Source organism: Pleurodeles waltl, chromosome 2_1, assembly GCF_031143425.1.
Source record: "Pleurodeles waltl isolate 20211129_DDA chromosome 2_1, aPleWal1.hap1.20221129, whole genome shotgun sequence".
Lineage (NCBI taxonomy): Eukaryota > Metazoa > Chordata > Amphibia > Caudata > Salamandridae > Pleurodeles > Pleurodeles waltl.
The window spans coordinates 506782763-506804889 of NC_090438.1; the positions used below are offsets into that span (position 1 = coordinate 506782763).

The 22127-nt window shown below is 44.2% G+C and overlaps 2 protein-coding genes across 4 annotated transcripts in view; one reads left to right on the plus strand and one right to left on the minus strand.

Moving 5' to 3' along the window:
• Positions 1-20395, minus strand: part of LOC138265779 (zinc finger protein 157-like) — a 77971-nt gene extending 57576 nt beyond the window's left edge. Inside the window, exon 1 of the mRNA XM_069213811.1 lies at positions 20266-20395. The gene's annotated coding sequence lies outside the window, so the exon portion shown is untranslated. The remainder of the gene's footprint in view (positions 1-20265) is intronic.
• Positions 20396-21174: 779 nt separating this feature from the next.
• LOC138265789 (zinc finger protein 25-like) overlaps positions 21175-22127 on the plus strand; it is a 176445-nt gene continuing 175492 nt past the window's right edge. The window contains exon 1 of one of the 3 annotated variants that reach the window (XM_069213822.1): positions 21175-21563. The gene's annotated coding sequence lies outside the window, so the exon portion shown is untranslated. The remainder of the gene's footprint in view (positions 21564-22127) is intronic. The other 2 variants (XM_069213836.1, XM_069213827.1) reach the window with 2 other exon arrangements.

The following is a 22127-nucleotide window of genomic DNA, read 5'->3' on the forward strand; positions in this document are numbered from 1 at the left end:
GTGTGTATTTTATTGTTATGACATAGTAGTGATACATATTTTCTAAAGAAACTATAAATAAATGGAAATACACACAATCTGAAAACATATTTATCAACATAGGCATATACAGTTCATAGTTGTTTGAATATGGTGGTTATGAAGGAAAGAGACAACTCTTGAGTAGTTTTCTTAAGACAATAAAGTTGTCTGTGGCTCTTATAGTTGGGGGTAATGAATTCATTAGTTTGGCTGCTTGGACGGAGAAGGATGTCCCACCTATAGTCTTTTTCTTGTATGGTGGTGTTCTAAGGCGGGGTGCCAATCTTGAGCGGAGGTTTCTTTGTTGGATGTATTTGGTAATTTTCTTTCTGATAAAAAGCGGTCCTGTTCCATGTATAGCTTTGTGGGTGATACAAAGCAGCTTGAAAGTGCATCTTCTGGCAACGGGTAACCAGTGTAGTGGTCTCAAGGCAGGGGAGATGTGGGCTTGCGGCTTTACATGTAATAGTAGCTTGGCTGCGGAATTCTGGATACGTTGTAGTTTTTTCATAACAGATAGAGATGATCCATGGTAGAGGCCATTGGCATAATCCAGCTTGGATAGAACAAGCGAGATAGTAGCTTACACCTTGTGTGGAAATCCGAGGTGGGGGAAGATGCGTCGTAAAGTCTTCAAGGTGATGAAGCTTGTTCGTGCTAATTTGTCCACTTGGGCATTCATAGTTAACTTGGAATCCATGGTGATTCCTAGGTTTGTAACTTCCTTGGATAATTGAGGAGGTGGTCCGAGATCGTCAGGCCAGACGCACAGAGGGTCATAATTTTTCCAGTCACCACATATGAGTATTTCTGTTTTGGAGGTGTTTAGTTTGAGATGGCTCCAAGTCATCCACTGATCAACGGCTCTGAGGCAACTGAAGATTTGTGAGTTTTCAATGTTTTTGGGGCATTCTAATTTAAAGTGTGTGTGTCTCATCTGCATAGCTGTAGCATGTGAGATTGAAATCATTGATCAGTTCTGGTAAAGATCATGTAGATGTTGAAAAGCAAAGGTGAGATGATTGACCCTTGGGGGACCCCTGCTTTTGTGAGGTAGGGTTCAGACGAGAAGGGGGGCGAGTGGATGATATTCGATCTTTTTTGAAGATAGGAAGTAATCCAGTCGAGAGCAATCCCTTGTATGCCGGCTTCGTGGAGTCTTTGAGTTAAGGTGCCATGGTCAACTGTATCAAAGGCAGCTGAGAGGTCCAAGAGAAGTAGTGCAGCAACTCCATTTCGGTCGACTGTGTTTTTAAGATCATCCCAGATTGCTATGAGTGCCGATTCAGTGCTTCTTCCTGGGTGGAATCCAATTTGGAAGTCTGAAAGTATAGAATTGTCTTCAATGAATTGACATCTGGGCGAATGCTGCTCTTTCTATCAATTTGCCCAGGAAAGGTCCATTTGTGATAGGTCTGTAGTTGTTGGGGTCTTGCGGGTCTAGTTTTGTTTTCTTTTAATAACGGTTGTATGTATGCCTTTTTCAGGTCTACAGATTCATCCTCATTCTCCAACACACAACTTTAAATCTCTGCATTTAAACCAGAGGTGCAACACATTAATATCCCTTTTGATGAAGAACATTTGTTCAACCAAATGTTAGAAAAACGTAAAAAGGATACTGACACCGGCTAAGGTCACGAGGCTTTTCAAACCGCTAGTCAAAGGAGGTCCTTTCGCAGGTAGTATTATTGTGCAGTTTCTAAGACCATCTTCCCTACAAGCAAGCTCCTCATAAAGACAACAGCAGAAGAGGCAACCCTATCAGCCTTAAACCGCTAGAGGTTACACAACAGGGGGATATGGGGTAACAGCACAGGAAAGCCAAAGGAGGTTCCGGTCAGGCCACCTTCACCACTGCAAAACATTGACTGCCTACAACTCACACCCAACCACACAAGTCTTACAAAAAAAGGATTCCTCATTACAGCACTAACTACTAGACTAGCATTAGTAAATCTTCCTATATGCACCAAATAAGCAGAACTATCATAAAATATACAGGGCCCTATGGGGTGGGGGCAGAACCATATACTAAGTAAGTGGAATGCAAAATAGGGAACACAACCAAAGTAAGTGTTGTACTTAGCTGGGGAAGGATGAAGACACCAGAAGTAAGTACACCAAGTGTCCCCAGCGACCAGGTGCAGTGTGGTTACCTACCCAGTTGTCCCATAGACTAGAACAGGGAAGTAGTGTTTGGAGTTTGTGTGTTTGGCTCTTTCATGTTATGATGCCATTTACAGTCTTGGCATGTGTTAAAAAACTGTCCATATTTCAATTTTACAAGAACACCCAATGCATACATAAAATCATGAGCAACAATAAAACCAACTATTACAGATATGACAAATTATGTCCTGTGATGTACTGTGTTAAAAATAATGTAATAGAAAAAAAAAAAAAAAACGAAAATCGTATGGCAGAATACTGCACGCTCATTAAGAACACATAGCTACCCAAACGTTTTCATGTTTGAGTGTTTAAAATGTGTCTTTTATGCCTGCTCATACTTGATATAATACAATGTGAGTGTTCTCATATGTAACTGTTTATCAAAAATTAACTCTTATACAAAAAATGTGGCAAAGTCTACGTGAAAACAATAAAATATGGTTTCTTTTTTTTTAAAGTAAATAGACTAAATTAGCGAATGCAGCCTTTTTTTAAATAAGCTTTTTAAAATGTCTAAAATAAAAGTGTACTTATAGATTTATATTTCAATACACTTCAGTGCTTAGGACTAATAATGAAGATCCACTGCAAAACATTAACACTACCAAGAGCAGTGACACGACCAGCATCTGGGATGCAAAGACCTTTGCCCTAGAAAATGGAGTGGGACCTCTCACTCATTTTATACGACCAGAAGTACATCATGGCCTCAAGACAGGATCAACTGCTGAGATGTTTTAAAAAATAAAGTTTATATGGAAGCCATCACCTAAAGCAAAAACAAGATGGACTCCACCAAATGGTCCTTTAAATTGATGTCAGAATACCTTCAGATGTGCATACTTTAAGCTGCAATCACTTATTGTCAAAGGAAGAGTAAACTTACTGGCTGATGTGAGGAATGAGTTGACCAGTTTGTGGCGGTCTTTGCGGTTGGGATCTGGCAGATTGCATGGTGGTGTTGGCGTTTTATGTTTCTGTGAAGGTTTTTTGGGAGACTTGAGCTTCTCAAATGGCCGGTTCTGCCACTGAGATTTAAGAGATGCCTGGAAATGCAAACTTGATGGGATATCATCTGGGAATGAGATGGGCATATGTCCAGGAAATGCCAGCTGTGGGTGCAAAGAAGCTTCTACTGGACAGAAGAAGCAGAGGTTTCTGCAGGAACGAAAAGGGCTAGAGACTTCCCCTTTGGTGGACGGATCCCTCTCGCCGTGGAGAGTCGTGCAGAAGTGTTTTCCCGCCGAAAGAACGCCAACAAGCATTGCTAGCTGCAAATCGTGCGGTTACCGTTTTGGGATGCTGCTGTGGCCCAGGAGGGACCAGGAGGTCGCAAATTGGACCAGGAGGTAGAGGGGACGTCGAGCAAGACAAGGAGCCCTCTTAGCAGCAGGTAGCACCCGGAGAAGTGCCAGAAACAGGCACTACGAGGATGCGTGAAACTGTGCTCACCCGAAGTTACACAAAGGAGTCCCACGTCGCCGGAGACCAACTTAGAAAGTCGTGCAATGCAGGTTAGAGTGCCGTGGACCCAGGCTTGGCTGTGCACAAAGGATTTCCGCCGGAAGTGCACAGGGGCCGGAGTAGCTGCAAAAGTCGCGGTTCCCAGCAATGCAGTCTAGCGAGGTGAGGCAAGGACTTACCTCCACCAAACTTGTACTGAAGAGTCACTGGACTGTGGGAGTCACTTGGACAGAGTTGCTGGATTCGAGGGACCTCGCTCGTCGTGCTGAGAGGAGACCCAAGGGACCGGTAATGCAGCTTTTTGGTGCCTGCGGTTGCAGGGGGAAGATTCCGTCGACCCACGGGAGATTTCTTTGGAGCTTCTAGTGCAGAGAGGAGGCAGACTACCCCCACAGCATGCACCACCAGGAAAACAGTCGAGAAGGCGGCAGGATCAGAGTTACAGAGTTGCAGTAGTCGTCTTAGCTACTATGTTGCAGTTTTGCAGGCTTCCAGCGCGGTCAGCAGTCGATTCCTTGGCAGAAGGTGAAGAGAGAGATGCAGAGGAACTCGGCTGAGCTCTTGCATTCGTTATCTAAAGTTTCACCAGAGACAGAGACCCTAAATAGCCAGAAAAGAGGGTTTGGCTACCTAGGAGAGAGGATAGGCTACTAACACCTGAAGGAGCCTATCAGAAGGAGTCTCTGACGTCACCTGGTGGCACTGGCCACTCAGAGCAGTCCAGTGTGCCAGCAGCACCTCTGTTTCCAAGATGGCAGAGGTCTGGAGCACACTGGAGGAGCTCTGGACACCTCCCAGGGGAGGTGCAGGTCAGGGGAGTGGTCACTCCCCTTTCCTTTGTCCAGTTTCGCGCCAGAGCAGGGCTAAGGGGTCCTCTGAACCGGTGTAGACTGGCTTATGCAGAATTGGGCACATCTGTGCCCAAGAAAGCATTTCCAGAGGCTGGGGGAGGCTACTCCTCCCCTGCCTTCACACCATTTTCCAAAGGGAGAGGGTGTAACACCCTCTCTCAGAGGAAGTCCTTTGTTCTGCCATCCTGGGCCAGGCCTGGCTGGACCCCAGGAGGGCAGATGCCTGTCTGAGGGGTTGGCAGCAGCAGCAGCTGCAGTGAAACCCCAGGAAGGGCAGTTTGGCAGTACCAGGGTCTGTGCTACAGACCACTGGGATCATGGGATTGTGCCAACTATGCCAGGATGGCATAGAGGGGGCAATTCCATGATCCTAGACATGTTACATGGCCATATTCGGAGTTACCATTGTGAAACTACATATAGGTAGTGACCTATATGTAGTGCACGCGTGTAATGGTGTCCCCGCACTCACAAAGTCCGGAGAATTGGCCCTGAACAATGTGGGTGCACCTTGGCTAGTGCCAGGGTGCCCTCACAGTAAGTAACTTTGCACCTAACCTTTACCAGGTAAAGGTTAGACATATAGGTGACTTATAAGTTACTTAAGTGCAGTGTAAATTGGCTGTGAAATAACGTGGACGTTATTTCACTCAGGCTGCAGTGGCAGGCCTGTGTAAGAATTGTTAGAGCTCCCTATGGGTGGCAAAAGAAATGCTGCAGCCCATAGGGATCTCCTGGAACCCCAATACCCTGGGTACCTCAGTACCATATACTAGGGAATTATAAGGGTGTTCCAGTAAGCCAATGTAAATTGGTAAAATTGGTCACTAGCCTGTCAGTGACAATTTGAAAGAAATGAGAGAGCATAACCACTGAGGTTCTGATTAGCAGAGCCTCAGTGAGACAGTTAGTCACTACACAGGTAACACATTCAGGCACACTTATGAGCACTGGGGCCCTGGAGAACAGGGTCCCAGTGACACATACAACTAAAACAACATATATACAGTGAAAAATGGGGGTAACATGCCAGGCATGATGGTACTTTACTACACAACCCCCCCCCCCCCAAACGAAGGACAATAAGACTAGCCATGACCTGATGAGTCTTCATTGTCTAAGTGGAAATATCTGGAGAGTCCATCTGCATTGGAGTGGCTACTCCCAGGTCTATGTTCCACTGTATAGTCCATTCCCTGTAGGGATATGGACCACCTCAACAATTTAAGATTTTCACCTTTCATTTGTTTTAGCCAAAGTAGAGGTTTGTGGTCTGTCTGAACAATGAAGTGAGTGCCAAACAGGTATGGCCTCAACTTCTTCAGTGCCCAGACCACAGCAAAGGCCTCCCTCTCAATGGCAGACCAACGCTTTTCTCTAGGGGTCAACCTCCTACTAATAAAAGCAACAGGTTGATCCTGGCCCTCAGAATTAAGTTGTGATAGGACTGCCCCTACTCCTAATTCAGATGCATCAGTTTGGACATAGAATTTTTTAGAGTAACAAGGGCTTTTCAGGACAGGTGCAGAGCACATGGCCTGCTTCAGCTCCTCAAAAGCTTTCTGACAGTTTGCTGTCCATAATACCTTTTTAGGCATTTTCTTGGATGTGAGGTCATTAAGAGGGGCTGCAATGGAGCCATAGTTCTGAATGAACCTCCTGTAATACCCAGTGAGGCCTAGGGAGGCTCTCACCTGAGTCTGAGTGGTAGGGGGAACCCAATCAATAATTGTTTGGATTTTCCCCTGCAGTGGTGCAATCTGTTCCCCACCAACAAGGTGTCCCAGATAAACCACCTTACCCTGCCCTATCTGGCACTTTGAAGCCTTGATAGTGAGGCCTGCCTTTTGCAGGGCCTCCAAAACTTTCCATAGGTGACCAGGTGATCATCCCAGCTGGAGCTAAAGACAGCTATATCGTCCAAATATGCTGCACTGAAAGCCTCCAGCCCTTGCAGGACTGTGTTCACCAACCTTTGAAAAGTGGCAGGTGCATTTTTCAAACCAAAAGGCATTACAGGAAACTGGTAATGGCCTCCAATGGTTGAAAATGCAGTTTTAGGTTTAGCATCTTCTGACAATTTGATCTGCCTATACGGTGCAGTCAAATCAAAAGTGCTTAGATACTTGGCAGATGCCAGTGTATCTATGAGCTCATCTGCCCTGGGTATAGGGTGAGCATCAGTTTTGGTTACCAGGTTGAGACCTCTATAGTCTACACAAAACCGCATTTCCTTCTTTCCATCTTTGGAACGGGGTTTTGGTACAAGTACCACAGGAGAAGCCCATGGACTTTCACAGTGCTCAACCACTCCTAGTTCTAACATTTTCTGGACCTCTTGCTTTATGCAGTCCCTGACATGGTCAGGCTGCCTATAGATCTTACTTTTGACAGGTAAACTGTCTCCAGTATCTATAGTGTGCTCACACCAAGAAGTGGTACCTGGCACAGTAGAGAAGAGTTCAGAGAATTGATCTAGGAGGTTTATGCAATGGTCTTTCTGCTCAGCAGTAAGACAATCAGCCAAAACTACACCTTCCACAAGAGCATCTTGTTCTGTGGAAGAGAAGAGATCAGGTAGAGGATCACTGTCTTCTTCCTGTCCCTCATCAGTTGCCATGAGCAGGGTGAGATCAGCCCTGTCATAGTAGGGTTTCAGGCGGTTGACATGGAGCACCCTAAGGGGACTCCTGGCAGTGCCTAAGTCAACTAAATAGGTGACTTCTCCCTTCTTTTCAACAATTGTGTGGGGTCCACTCCATTTATCTTGGAGTGCTCTTGGGGACACAGGCTCCAAGACCCACACTTTCTGCCCTGGTTGGTACTGAACCAAAACAGCCTTCTGATCATGCCATTGCTTCTGGAGCTCTTGGCTGGCCTGAAGGTTCTTACTGGCCTTTTTCATATACTCAGCCATCCTTGATCTGAGGCCAAGTACATAATCCACAATATCCTGCTTAGGAGCTTTTAAAGGTTGTTCCCAACCCTCCTTTACAAGTGTGAGTGGACCCCTAACAGGGTGTCCAAAAAGAAGTTCAAAGGGGCTGAAGCCCACTCCTTTCTGGGGTACCTCCCTGTAGGCAAAAAGGAGGCATGGTAACAGGATATCCCATCTCCTGTGGAGTTTTTCAGGGAAACCCATAATCATGCCTTTGAGAGTTTTATTAAATCTCTCCACCAGTCCATTTGTTTGTGGATGATAGGGTGTAGTGAACTTGTACGTTACACCACACTCCTTCCACATGGCCTTTAAGTATGCAGACATGAAATTGCTTCCCCTGTCTGATACTACTTCCTTTGGGAATCCCACCCTGGAAAATATTCCCAGGAGGGCCTTTGCCACTGCAGGTGCTGTAGTGGTCCTTAAAGGAATAGCTTCAGGATATCTTGTGGCATGGTCGCTTACCACCAAGATAAACCTATTGCCTGAAGCAGTAGGAGGGTCAAGGGGGCCAACTATGTCAACCCCTACCCTCTCAAAGGGAACCCCAACCACAGGCAGTGGAATAAGGGGTGCCTTTGGGGTGCCACCTGTCTTGCCACTGGCTTGACAGGTTTCACAGGACTTACAAAACTCTTTTGTGTCCTCAGACATCGTAGGCCAATGAAACAAGGGAACAAGCCTGTCCCAAGTTTTCATTTGTCCCAGATGTCCTGCTAGGGGAATGTCGTGAGCAAGAGTTAGGAGGAACTTTCTGTACTCCTGAGGGATCACTAATCTCCTGGCAGCTCCAGGTTTAGGATCCCTTGCCTCAGTATACAAGAGATTGTCCTCCCAGTAAACTCTGTGAGAGTCACTGACATCCCCATTAGCCTGTTTGACACCTTGCTGTCTTAGACCCTCTAGTGTGGGACAGGTTTGCTGTGCCACACTCAGCTCCTCCCTGGCAGGCCCCCCTTCACCCAAAAGCTCAGCAGTGTCTGCTTCCAGCTCCTCTGGTGTAGGTTCTGCACAGGGAGGGAATTCTTCTTCCTCAGAAGTTGAATCCACTGTAGAGTGAGGGATAGTAGGAAGTGGTGTGCTTCTATTAGCCCTAGCTTTAGGGAGCACTTGGTCCATTGTTCCAGGATCCAAGCTTCCCTGTCCTTTTTGCTTTTTGGCCTGAGCCCTGGTTAAAGCAAAAATATGCCCTGGGATGCCCAGCATTGCTGCATGGGCCTCCAACTCCACATCTGACCAAGCTGATGTCTCCAAATCATTTCCTAGTAGACAGTCTACAGGTAAATCTGTGGCTACCACAACTTTCTTTGGACCAGGACCCCCCCCCAGTTGAGATTAACAACAGCCATGGGGTGGCTAAGTGTGTTGTTGTGAGCATCGGTTACTTGGTACTGGTGACCAAGTAGGTGTTGTTCAGGGTGGACCAGTTTCTCTATGACCATAGTCACACTGGCTCCAGTGTCCCTGTAGGCCAAAACCTCAACACCATTTATTAGGGGTAGCTGCTTGAACTTATCCATATTAAGGGGACAAGCAACTAAGGTGGCTAAATCAATAGCCCCCTCAGAGACTAACACAGCCTCTGTGGCCTCCCTAACAAGGCCAACCCCAACTAAGTTACCAATAGTGAGCCCAGGTACTCCCTTGGATTGGCTATTAGTAGGCTTGCTCCCACCACCACTGCTATTAGTAGGGACACTAGGGGTAGCAGTAGGGGTTGTAGTGGTAGGAGGCTTGGTGCTTTTCTTTGGACAACTGGGATCTGTTGTCCAATGGCCTTTTACTTTACATAAATAGCACCATGGTTTCTTTTCTTTGTTTTGATTAAAGGAGGATTTGGACCCACCACCCCCACCAGAGTGTTTTTGTGGGCCTGATGAAGACTCATTTTTAGATTTGTCCCCACCCTTGTCAGAAGACTTACCATCCTTCTTTTTGTTGCCATCTTTGTCACCCCCTGTATGAACTTTTCTGTTCACCCTTGTTCTGACCCATTTGTCTGCCTTCTTTCCCAATTCTTGGGGAGAGGTCAGATCAGAGTCCACCAAGTACTGGTGCAACAAATCAGACACACAATTATTAAGAATATGCTCTCTCAGGATCAAGTTATACAGGCTGTCATAATCAGTAACTTTACTGCCATGTAACCACCCCTCCAAGGCCTTCACTGAATGGTCAATGAAATCAACCCAGTCTTGTGAAGACTCCTTTTTGGTCTCTCTGAACTTTATCCTGTACTGTTCAGTGGTTAAGCCATAACCATCCAGGAGTGCATTCTTAAGAACTGTAAAATTATTGGCATCACTTTCTTTCACAGTAAGGAGCCTATCCCTACCTTTTCCACTAAATGATAGCCATAGGATAGCAGCCCACTGCCTTTGAGGGACATCCTGTACAACACAGGCCCTCTCAAGTGCAGCAAACCACTTGTTAATGTCATCCCCCTCCTTATAAGGGGGAACTATCTTATGCAGATTCCTTGAATCATGCTCTTTTGCAGGATGACTATGGGGAATACTGCTGCTGCCACCATGGGTTTCTAAACCCAGTTTCTGTCTCTCCTTCTCTACTTCTAAAGTCTGTCTATCCAAATCCAGCTGTTGCTTCTTGAGCTTCAGTCTGGTTTGTTCCACTCTCAATCTATTGAGCTCCCTTTCTAACAATCTGTCATCAGGGTGGGTGGGAGGGACATGTCTTGAAACAGAAGTATGGTGAGAATGGACAGAAGGAGACCTGTCCCTTACAGAGGGCACCCTAACAGCTTGGCTGACAGTGTAATGTGAGAGCACATCATCTGTATGATGTGACTCCACCTCAGTACCAACTATGCTAGACTGTCTTGTAATGGGAAGGCTAAGAAGTTTCTTTCCTGAACCTTTACCTGGGGGAGTCCCTGGATCAGATTGGGAACCATTAGCTACTTTTTCAACAGATGGGGCACTTTTAGCCTTATCTTGTTCTCTAAGCATGTTAAGTAACAATTCCAAGGAAGGATTCTTCCCTACACTCAAACCTCTCTCTATGCAGAGACTCCTTGCTCCTTTCCAGCTAAGGTGATCATATGCAATCTTAGACAGGTCAACATTTTAGCCTGTGCCAGACATTTTTAGAGAGAGTTAAAGTGATAGAAAAAGAGAAAAAAGTTTTCAGAACTTTTAGAAAGACAGAAAAAAACTTTTTAAACTTTTTAGAACTTTTTAGAAAGTTTAGAAGTACTTTTCAGCACTTAGAAAAGAGTGAAAAGAGGAAATGCAAAACCTTTTGGCTATGTGTATATACACTGAACTTGTTTTGTATATTTTTCTCTTATGAAAAGTACAATGACAAGAGTGGTAAGTAGTCTCAAAGCACTTATCCCACCGCTGCACAACCAATGTAGGAGGCTGGACTGGCTTGTAGTGAGTACCAAGGGGTACTTGCACCTTGCACCAGGCCCAGTTATCCCTTATTAGTGTATAGGGTGTCTAGCAGCTTAGGCTGATAGATAATGGTAGCTTAGCAGAGCAGCTTAGGCTGAACTAGGAGACGTGTGAAGCTACTACAGTACCACTTAGTGTCATATGCACAATATCATAAGAAAACACAATACACAGTTATACTAAAAATAAAGGTACTTTATTTTTATGACAATATGCCAAAGTATCTTAGAGTGTACCCTCAGTGAGAGGATAGGAAATATACACAAGATATATATACACAATAGCAAAAATATGCAGTATAGTCTTAGAAAGCAGTGCAAACAATGTATAGTTACAATAGGATGCAATGGGGACACATAGGGATAGGGGCAACACAAACCATATACTCCAAAAGTGGAATGCGAATCACGAATGGACCCCAAACCTATGTGACCTTGTAGAGGGTCGCTGGGACTATTAGAAAATAGTGAGAGTTAGAAAAATAACCCTCCCCAAGACCGTGAAAAGTGAGTGCAAAGTGCACTAAAGTTCCCCTAAGGACAAAGATGTCGTGTTAGAGGAATAATGCAGGAAAGACACAAACCAACAATGCAACAACGATGGATTTCCAATCTAGGGTACCTGTGGAACAAGGGGACCAAGTCCAAAAGTCACAAGCAAGTCGGAGATGGGCATATGCCCAGGAAATGCCAGCTGTGGGTGCAAAGAAGCTTCTACTGGACAGAAGAAGCAGAGGTTTCTGCAGGAACGAAAAGGGCTAGAGACTTCCCCTTTGGTGGACGGATCCCTCTCGCCGTGGAGAGTCGTGCAGAAGTGTTTTCCCGCCGAAAGAACGCCAACAAGCCTTGCTAGCTGCAAATCGTGCGGTTAGCGTTTTTGGATGCTGCTGTGGCCCAGGAGGGACCAGGAGGTCGCAAATTGGACCAGGAGGTAGAGGGGACGTCGAGCAAGACAAGGAGCCCTCTTAGCAGCAGGTAGCACCCGGAGAAGTGCCAGAAACAGGCACTACGAGGATGCGTGAAACGGTGCTCACCCGAAGTTACACAAAGGAGTCCCACGTCGCCGGAGACCAACTTAGAAAGTCGTGCAATGCAGGTTAGAGTGCCGTGGACCCAGGCTTGGCTGTGCACGAAGGATTTCCGCCGGAAGTGCACAGGGGCCGGAGTAGCTGCAAAAGTCGCGGTTCCCAGCAATGCAGTCTAGCGAGGTGAGGCAAGGACTTACCTCCACCAAACTTGGACTGAAGAGTCACTGGACTGTGGGAGTCACTTGGACAGAGTTGCTGGATTCGAGGGACCTCACTCGTCGTGCTGAGAGGAGACCCAAGGGACCGGTAATGCAGCTTTTTGGTGCCTGCGGTTGCAGGGGGAAGATTCCGTCGACCCACGGGAGATTTCTTCGGAGCTTCTAGTGCAGAGAGGAGGCAGACTACCCCCACAGCATGCACCACCAGGAAAACAGTTGAGAAGGCGGCAGGATCAGCATTACAGAGTTGCAGTAGTCGTCTTAGCTACTATGTTGCAGTTTTGCAGGCTTCCAGCGCGGTCAGCAGTCGATTCCTTGGCAGAAGGTGAAGAGAGAGATGCAGAGGAACTCGGCTGAGCTCTTGCATTCGTTATCTAAAGTTTCCCCAGAGACAGAGACCCTAAATAGCCAGAAAAGAGGGTTTGGCTACCTAGGAGACAGGATAGGCTACTAACACCTGAAGGAGCCTATCAGAAGGAGTCTCTGACGTCACCTGGTGGCACTGGCCACTCAGAGCAGTCCAGTGTGCCAGCAGCACCTCTGTTTCCAAGATGGCAGAGGTCTGGAGCACACTGGAGGAGCTCTGGACACCTCCCAGGGGAGGTGCAGGTCAGGGGAGTGGTCACTCCCCTTTCCTTTGTCCAGTTTCGCGCCAGAGCAGGGCTAAGGGGTCCCCTGAACCGGTGTAGACTGGCTTATGCAGAATTGGGCACATCTGTGCCCAAGAAAGCATTTCCAGAGGCTGGGGGAGGCTACTCCTCCCCTGCCTTCACACCATTTTCCAAAGGGAGAGGGTGTAACACCCTCTCTCAGAGGAAGTCCTTTGTTCTGCCATCCTGGGCCAGGCCTGGCTGGACCCCAGGAGGGCAGATGCCTGTCTGAGGGGTTGGCAGCAGCAGCAGCTGCAGTGAAACCCCAGGAAGGGCAGTTTGGCAGTACCAGGGTCTGTGCTACAGACCACTGGGATCATGGGATTGTGCCAACTATGCCAGGATGGCATAGAGGGGGCAATTCCATGATCATAGACATGTTACATGGCCATATTCGGAGTTACCATTGTGAAGCTACATATAGGTAGTGACCTATATGTAGTGCACGCGTGTAATGGTGTCCCCGCACTCACAAAGTCCGGGGAATTGGCCCTGAACAATGTGGGGGCACCTTGGCTAGTGCCAGGGTGCCCTCACACTAAGTAACTTTGCACCTAACCTTTACCAGGTAAAGGTTAGACATATAGGTGACTTATAAGTTACTTAAGTGCAGTGTAAATTGGCTGTGAAATAACGTGGATGTTATTTCACTCAGGCTGCAGTGGCAGGCCTGTGTAAGAATTGTTAGAGCTCCCTATGGGTGGCAAAAGAAATGCTGCAGCCCATAGGGATCTCCTGGAACCCCAATACCCTGGGTACCTCAGTACCATATACTAGGGAATTATAAGGGTGTTCAAGTAAGCCAATGTAAATTGGTAAAATTGGTCACTAGCCTGTCAGTGACAATTTGAAAGAAATGAGAGAGCATAACCACTGAGGTTCTGATTAGCAGAGCCTCAGTGAGACAGTTAGTCACTACACAGGTAACACATTCAGGCACACTTATGAGCACTGGGGCCCTGGAGAACAGGGTCCCAGTGACACATACAACTAAAACAACATATATACAGTGAAAAATGGGGGTAACATGCCAGGCAAGATGGTACTTTCCTACACTGTATAATCTCCATTTCGTAGCTGGTGGTAGGTTTATTGATGACGGATTGACCTAGCGTTATCTCCATCCCTGGTAAGCTCTTGGGTACCAATGGCAAGGGAGGGCACAAAAGTTAAGTTAATACCTGCAGCTGGATAATTTGTTTGGGAGAGACAGGGGCTTTAAAGAAAATCACCTAGCTACAAAGGACTATAAACAATTAGTCTGGAGGGCTAAGAAAATTATTTGGCATCATTATGGGTTATTATATTTGACATGTACAACCTGAAAGCCAAGAAAAAGTTTTGGTCACATATCAATCTTATGCAGTGCATAAACTCTACTAGTATTAGACACAACCATTTTCTATATTGAGTCCCTTTATGTGCCATCAAAAACTTGCATTCCTGGATATGGGTTGCTACCACACAAAAACCGGACCTCAGAAGATAAAGTCAATTTGCTCCTCACTGTCCTTGACATAAGGAGGGCTGAAAACACGCTAGTACAACGCAGATCCTTTGATGCCACTGGCCCTAATGGCCAACGCCCCATTTTATTTAAAATTAATGTTTTGCGGTGGGCCATCAGTCCTCACCCTTGTTGAATAACAAATTTCAATAACTTTCCATCCCGAGTTCATAGAAGGCTCAGTGTTACATCCTCTTCATAAGAAGGGATGCTCAGCAACTCTGGACAATTATCAGCTAAATGATACTTACTGATTCCAAAGCTTATGCAAGTACAATTATGAGAGAACTTGAAGAATGTGCTAAGACAAATAGATGATAATATGCGAACAATCGCCATGCTGGCTTACTGTTCTGTCAACGGTCACAAAGTGTGCTTTTTTGTCTGATTTACTGATTACAGGGCAGCCTTTGATAGAGTAGACAGATGCCTACTCTGGTATAAGTTGTCTTCCTCTAGTGTCTCTCATACACTGTTGAGGGCCAGGTAATGGTGACGTTTGGTGTGGGGTTGGTAGTTTCTGACCGCTTTTACACTGATATGAGACTAAAGCTAGGGGTGCGTATGAGTGCCCCTGCTCTTTAGCATCTACACAGCTGACCTGGAAGGGGCTCTGGTAAGTCATGAATGAACACTCAGCTTATAATTAATTCCATTAATATGCTAGTGCAGTGATACTCAAAGCACGACCTGGGGGCCGCATGCGGCCCTCCTGACATTTACATGTGGCCCCCAGGTTACCAGCAGCACAGTGCTGCTGTTTATTCGACTTGGCATCAGCACTAATCATTGTTAACTAAACGGACAAGTATTCAGTTGGAGGCTAATTGAAAAGGGAGTGACAAGGGTGCCCTGAAACTCAACTTTAGAAACACCTTCATTATTAAAGACATCGTGCAGCAGAAATATAAAAGTATGATCTGTTTGAAATTCAAAAAGTGCATTTCATTAACCTGCAGAACCGTTTCACCTTAGTACACACACATATCACTGCACTGAGAAGTATTTTTAGAGTGATAATTTTCAAACATAAATTAAAAAACTTTCATCCCCCTTCCCCCCACATCCTGACAACAATGTGAACTGTGAACTAAGAGGCAAGCCAGCTGTTATGTGAACTCTTTGAGAGGGCTGGGTTTCTATTGTACACGAACAACATTATATTTTATTAAATCAGACACAGATGGTATTATCCAGCATACATCCTGAAGACGTATTTCAAGGTTCTTGTATGTGATGATAAAGAAAAAGGAGGAAAAGTGAAGTCAAACATTTGCCTAGGATCACACAATTTGGTTAAGAGGAGAAGCCGGGATTTATAACCAAGTTTTTGGTTTCACATTGCGCAATTCAGACACTAGATGTATATGCTTCACTTACCCTACAACCACTTTACCACTACCCCTCCCCACCACCAGCCCTCTGACTGCCGCCCTGCTGGCATCAATGAGGTCCTCAGTGACATCACAGACCAAACAGTGCATCCCCTGGGGAAATGTTTGTGAGTACCCATGTGCTAGTGGTTATTTGCCCGAAAAGCAAAATAGTAATTTCTTGTAAAAGCCTGGAAAGTGGGGCATCTGGCAGCCTGTAACTATGTAGAACCACTTATAGGCAGGGCCACTGGAATTATGTGGCGGGGGTGAAATTATGCAGCACAGTTGACTAAATTATGCGGCAAGATAAGTCAAATTATGTGGCGTAATGTTGTATATTTTGTGATACCACTACTTCATTATTTTGTAATTTCAACACTTGTTAACACTATCTGGGCATGGGCTGCACCTCGTGAGTGCCAGTTTAACACCCACATACAGCAATAAGAAACAGAAAACTAACCAGTCACTCTTTGCAAAGGGTCTTTCACTGTGCGGCAACATGTGTTTCTACACTTTTGAACTGTTTGAGGTAGTAACAAAATGTTTGTTTTGTTCAAATTTGCAGATTATATAACAGATGACGGATGATGTGCCAAGTGAGACATTGGCAATCACATCTTTGATCTACCAAAAGAATGTTTTAGTCTCACCTTTTTTATTGGTGGTTTAGGTGTATCCTGCTTCTTCCTCTGGAAGGCATAAGGGGCTAGTTTGCACCTGAAAAGTATACACTATTATTACACATTTAGAGCCCGATGTACGATGCTTTTTTGTGGTCACAAAAGGCTAAAATTGCAGTTTGCGACAGCAAAAAGGCCAGGTACAATCTAGCATCCCTATTTTGCGAGTCAGTACACAGTTACTGACTCACAAAATAGGGATTGAGACTCGCAATTAGGAAAAGGCGTCCCTTCCTAATTGCGAGTCGCAGTGGTATGTTTGATTGTTTTGTGACCGTGAATATGGTTGCAAAACAATCGCAGTTAACACCAATTTCAAACTGGTTTTAACCCATTCATAAACGGGACGGGATCGCCACAGGATCCATTCCCCTTTGAAAATGCATGCGAAAATATTTTTTCAGAGCAAGCAATGGTCCCACAGACCACTACTTACTCTCAAAAAATGAAAAGAAAACTTTTAATTTTTCTTTTTGAAATTCATCCCACTTTCCTTTAAGGAAAACAGCTGCAATTAAAAAAAAAAAAAAAAAAATCTGCTTTATTGAAAAGCAGTCACACACATGGTGGTCTGTTAAGCCCAGCAGGCCACCATCCCTGTGAGAGTGGCCATTCCCAATGGGGTCACAAATTGCGACATGAATATTAAAGAGGTAGGTCGTTAGCAATCCCACTGAGAATCGCTAAATGTGTCTGAGACACATTTGTACATTTCATTTTGCGAGTCTCTAACTGCGATTTGCAATGAATCACAATTAGAGACTCGCAAAATGAAATGGTCGTACATCTGGCCCTTAATTCCTTAGATCATCTGTGCACTTTATACACAATGTAAATCTGTTTCAATTCTTTTGCAAAACAGCAGGCATATATATTAATTTTATCAGCACTGAAGTGTGAATGTCAAACCTATTGACACTGCCAGTTTTTGTATAATACCTTGAAGTTGCCACACAAGACAGAGTCTAGGCTGATGCATGCAGATGTACAGCAAATTGCATTGAAGCCAGGTTGGCTGAAACACTAGTTTTGCTGGAAACAGTCACAATCTTATAAACACACAAATATACACTATCACCCTCAAATGTGATCTAACCACTTTTTCAACATTTCACTCCCTCTCTGCCTCTAGTAGTTGTACACCTGCCTAGGAGCTAGGCGACCATGTTCATAAACAGAGCACTTCTTCAGACACTATCATTTGAGGGAAGATGAATAATCATGTGTCAACTGCCCCTTATGTCAGCTGTCAAATTTTGCTTAGTGTGCAAATGTTTGCTAGTTTTTTTTTATCTTTAAATATGTCCAGTTACGTGTGAACTTTTGCTCAATACTACTATGTATTACACAAACCATACAGAATAAACCTATTTTGACTATTACTTGTGTCAGCTTTTTAGTTAGCTACTTTTATATTATTTCTAAAATCAACTACGATGTGCTGCAAAATTGACCATTTTTTTCAGAATGTTTACAAACACCGCCCACAATTTACTACCAGGCCAGGTGGGCATCCTAGTAGCAACAGTTAACCTCTGTTCAGCCAATGTAAAGACTACCTTTCAAACAATGCTTAAAAGATTAAACATGTGTTGTGAGTACAAGGCTCTGGAATACACTCTCTCTAACTACTAGGGGTAAACCAAACTATCTAATATCCAATAAACTGCTAAAAACTACTATTTAAACCATAACATGAACAAGACTCCAATATACAGCTAATACGAGATGGCAGATTACACATTTTTAGACTGCTACAAACCTGTGCACCTATTGTTCCAATTTCCCTCTACTCTCCCACTAGTAACTATCTTTTATCTGAAAATAAACCAGATGCTGTCAATGAACTCCTGATTGCTTTTTGCCCAATACCTATGCTGATCCATGCTTTGATTGCCTCCTAAGTGGCCAAGAGTGAGTAGACAATATAAGGCTACAATTAATGCTCCCAGAATGCTTTCTAATTAGATGCAGGTATATGCAGAAGCTTGTAAGCAAGATTGATGAATCTTTGCTTTCAAAATATATATTTTTTTTTTAATGCAAGTAGTAAAAAAAAATGTTTTGCTGAATTACTGTGAAATTTTAGGTACTATTTCTTTGAAGCATCATTTAGTAAAATGTGCTGAAGCATGCTAGCATTTTAAAAAATATTCATAATGCAAAACTCAGTGTAAACATTTTCAACAACATTATGAAAACATTAAAATAAACATGCACTAGCAAAACCAACCGTTCTGACATTGGTTGTCGGTCTTTTGGTTTTGTCAATGCATGTCTTGTTTTGACATGGCTTTCATAACACTTTATTGTTGTGGCCGCTGCCAGCCCCTTGCCATTGTAAAAAAACATTGGCAAAAAGCAAAAATAAAAATTTGGTCTCAAAAAGCACACATTGCCACAGTAGTTCCTGCCACTGAACAAAACTACTTTGTGTGCCAATATAATCCTTGTGGAAGAGCAGAATGCTATCACTCACAGTAAAACCAGCCGATAGATGGATAGAGAGAGAAACAGAATTTTAATAAAAACAAAATGTCTTGGTTAACACCAAACCTAATTAGGTGACCAATTCTTAAAGAAAGTCATAAAAGTGCACCCATTGTGTAGGTCTTTGCATTGGTGGTTTTCATGAATTCACAAGAATTTCCAGAAGTAGATCAGGAAATCTTACTCCTAGAAAATATATGTGAACTCTATGTTAGCATGACTAAATAAGCATGAGTAGATTTCCTCATGTGAAAATCTGTTGAATGTTAACAAGTTCACTTTCCCTCCAACCACTTTTTTCCCAACCCTGGAAGAATATCTACTTCTGTCCTTGTCATCAGTAAGTTTCCAACCGTTGTCAGTGTGGGAAAAGATTAGAGAAGAGCAAGTGAAAATCCTTCAAACATGCAAGTTAGTAGGTTTTCACACAGTCAAAGGCATTCCAGCACTGGAACTATTGTTTACTGCTTCCTCCAGTTCCAGTATGTAGAGCTGCAGAAAGGTGGCAAAATAAGGAAATTGCTACAGTAGGGCTTTGAATTGCTAGTATTCAAGCCCTGCTATAGTATTAGCCCTGGCATAACCAAATAAAGAATATTATCAGAGCTCTTACGTAATGAGATTGCTACCATAATTTGGTACTGCACTAGGTTGCACTAAAGGGATAAATAGATTTTTTTACACGACAAGTAGATTTATGAAGCAACCTGCCCCATGGACAATTAGATATTTTGTTAAATTCCACACACCTGAAAGCACTGAAATAGCTACACTGTTTAAAGATATTCTTATTGCAAATTTTGCACCATGCCCATACATGTTTATCTTGTTATTTTGACATAGGCTTTACATTATACATGCTGACATTACTCTTACAATGTCAACTCTTTTATATATTAAAAAATCAGTAACAATAAAGTAGTGCCAGAGAATTGGGTAGTCATGTCGTCTGTTCACCATATTCCACACTTTAATCGTGGCCACCGTCGGGTATGAAATCTCCATGCAAGTAAGTGTTGGCACGTACGTCAGTAACAGATTAGACGAATGAGAGAGACAAGGTGAAACTTAGACGTGCTTCATCATTTCCCAAATTGGTTTATTCCCTTTAAACCTACATCAACTATATCTTATACATACGTTGTTGCTAAACAACCAATTTCCGATTAATGTATACACATTCCTTGCTTCAAACATGAGGATGTAATTGAGGCGGAGACAATGTATATGGATTACACCCACTTGGGATACTTGAGACAAAATCGCAACGAGGACTTGGGATGCAACCTGGCGCGTTTCCCTACTGTTTGTTTAGCGCTTATTTTAGTTATTCTATATGAGTAGCTATAATCAGGAACGGCGAGGAGCCCCTATCTCTAAAAAGCTACGGGAAGAAGATGTGTCACCAAGTGTGAATCGTGTTCAGGCATTAGATTTATTTACCAATTGTCCAGTGGATCCAGTCTCTTGTTCTCTTGCAAACAGGATAAATGGGCACTTCCCTGTAAGAGCTGCATCACTATGTAAGCCTGCAAGCCTCCATGTCTGCACGTTCGAGCATGCTCAGAGAAAGGAGTGACTTATGCGCATGCCCATACCGAAGCATCAGCCTAACAACAGCGCTAAGCTTACACTATAGCCTTCAGCAGTAGCAATAGTCACAGAACTCTTTAGTATTCCTTGTGAAATAATAAATACAATACTGACCGCGCGTATAATACAAAGTTTATTTCACTTAATATTTACTGATGACACAATGCAAAGTAAAAATGATCCCTAGTTCTTCTGTATCAGTGTAATACACTCCTCAGTGGCAGCAATACTACATCATATACTATTATATCGCATGAGCTGACAAGCTGTTGCCACGGCTTTGCTGTTTTCTTTAAACAAGATCCGATGTCAGAATGTCATGAATAAGAAATCAGCCTTTGGAACATGGCAGCCAAAATCTGTTCGTACTATCTGTCTCTGCCACCCGACCCTACAATTTCTGACTTGTGGTTCATATACAGCAGTACCAAGCGAAGACCGGCTAAGCGACCGAGGGGCAAGATAACGGCACTTATTGGGTAACACGCTATACATTACTCCAGCCGCTTTCTAGTCAGCACGTACCACCTATGAGAAGTTCCAAGAATATTTAATCATAAAAACACTGTTACATGGGGTGGACCGCCAATAGTCTCGAAAATAATAAAAATGTGTCGCCTTTATTACTGCTCCACGCTACCACTGGTCCGTTTATGACTTAAGAACGTACGCGGACAAATACTTGTCAACGCTTGTTTTAAGACGGCTACAGAATGGGGTACACAAGGCAGTTTCACTGCGCAAGTGCAACAGCAAGCCACTGATCGGTGGGCTGTATCTACAGGAGCGGTTGTAATCCATCATGGCGGACGTGGCATAGTCGCCGAAGCTGTTCACAACAGGAGGCGAAAAAGGGGGGAAGGCGGGTCACAGGGGCGTATAGAAACCGCTTTCGGAACAACAGTTCGCAAGACAGCACAGACCGTCCTTGCATTGAAGCACAAACCGGCGAACACAGCGAGTAGGTGACAACTACATAAGGTAGTCCTTAAGAGCGGAATGCGCGTGCGCAGTTCAGAGAACGTTTCATGAAGCGCAGGCGCAAATCAGAGGTGAGCTGTGTCAATCTTCAGACAAGGCAAAGAAAGGACGCTCGCTTCCTGTGATAAGTCCCCTGCAGGGATCTGAAGCCTGCTGCTCTGGGACAGGTGAGAATGCTTCTGTCAGAGATGTCTGGCAACCGCTGTCTTCCTGGTGCAAGAGGGTGCCTTTGGTCCTTGCATTTAAATGCTTGTTCTTTGATGTTCATAGTGCACAGTAGGAGGGATTGTTTTGCTTTCTCTAGTAGTACCCTCTATTGTTGGTAATTTAGTTTGCTCAATGATCCGATTCAGCCCTGATGTCCAGTGTATTTTTTTGTTTACATTGGACATCGACTTTGTAGAAATCCGATCTTTTGTCTCAAGCTAGATCAACGTTCAAGTTAAGTTGCACGCAATTAAAACAATTATGTTCTGAGGGTTTGGGAGGTGTGTTTATAGTGCTAAACACGTTTCCTTAAATTATTTCTCAGCATTTGTGAAACGTTATGTAGGGTACCACCCGCCCCAGAGTTGCAGGGCGTCACATTTCCAACCCCTTGGTCCAAGGACTTGCTCAATGTGCCAATACAAATAAGTAAATTGACTGCAACCCGTGCACAACCTCCTATGCAATACTGTTGTAAGAAGTCTTTCTTGGTAACAGTCCTACAAGATGAGTTAATGGACATA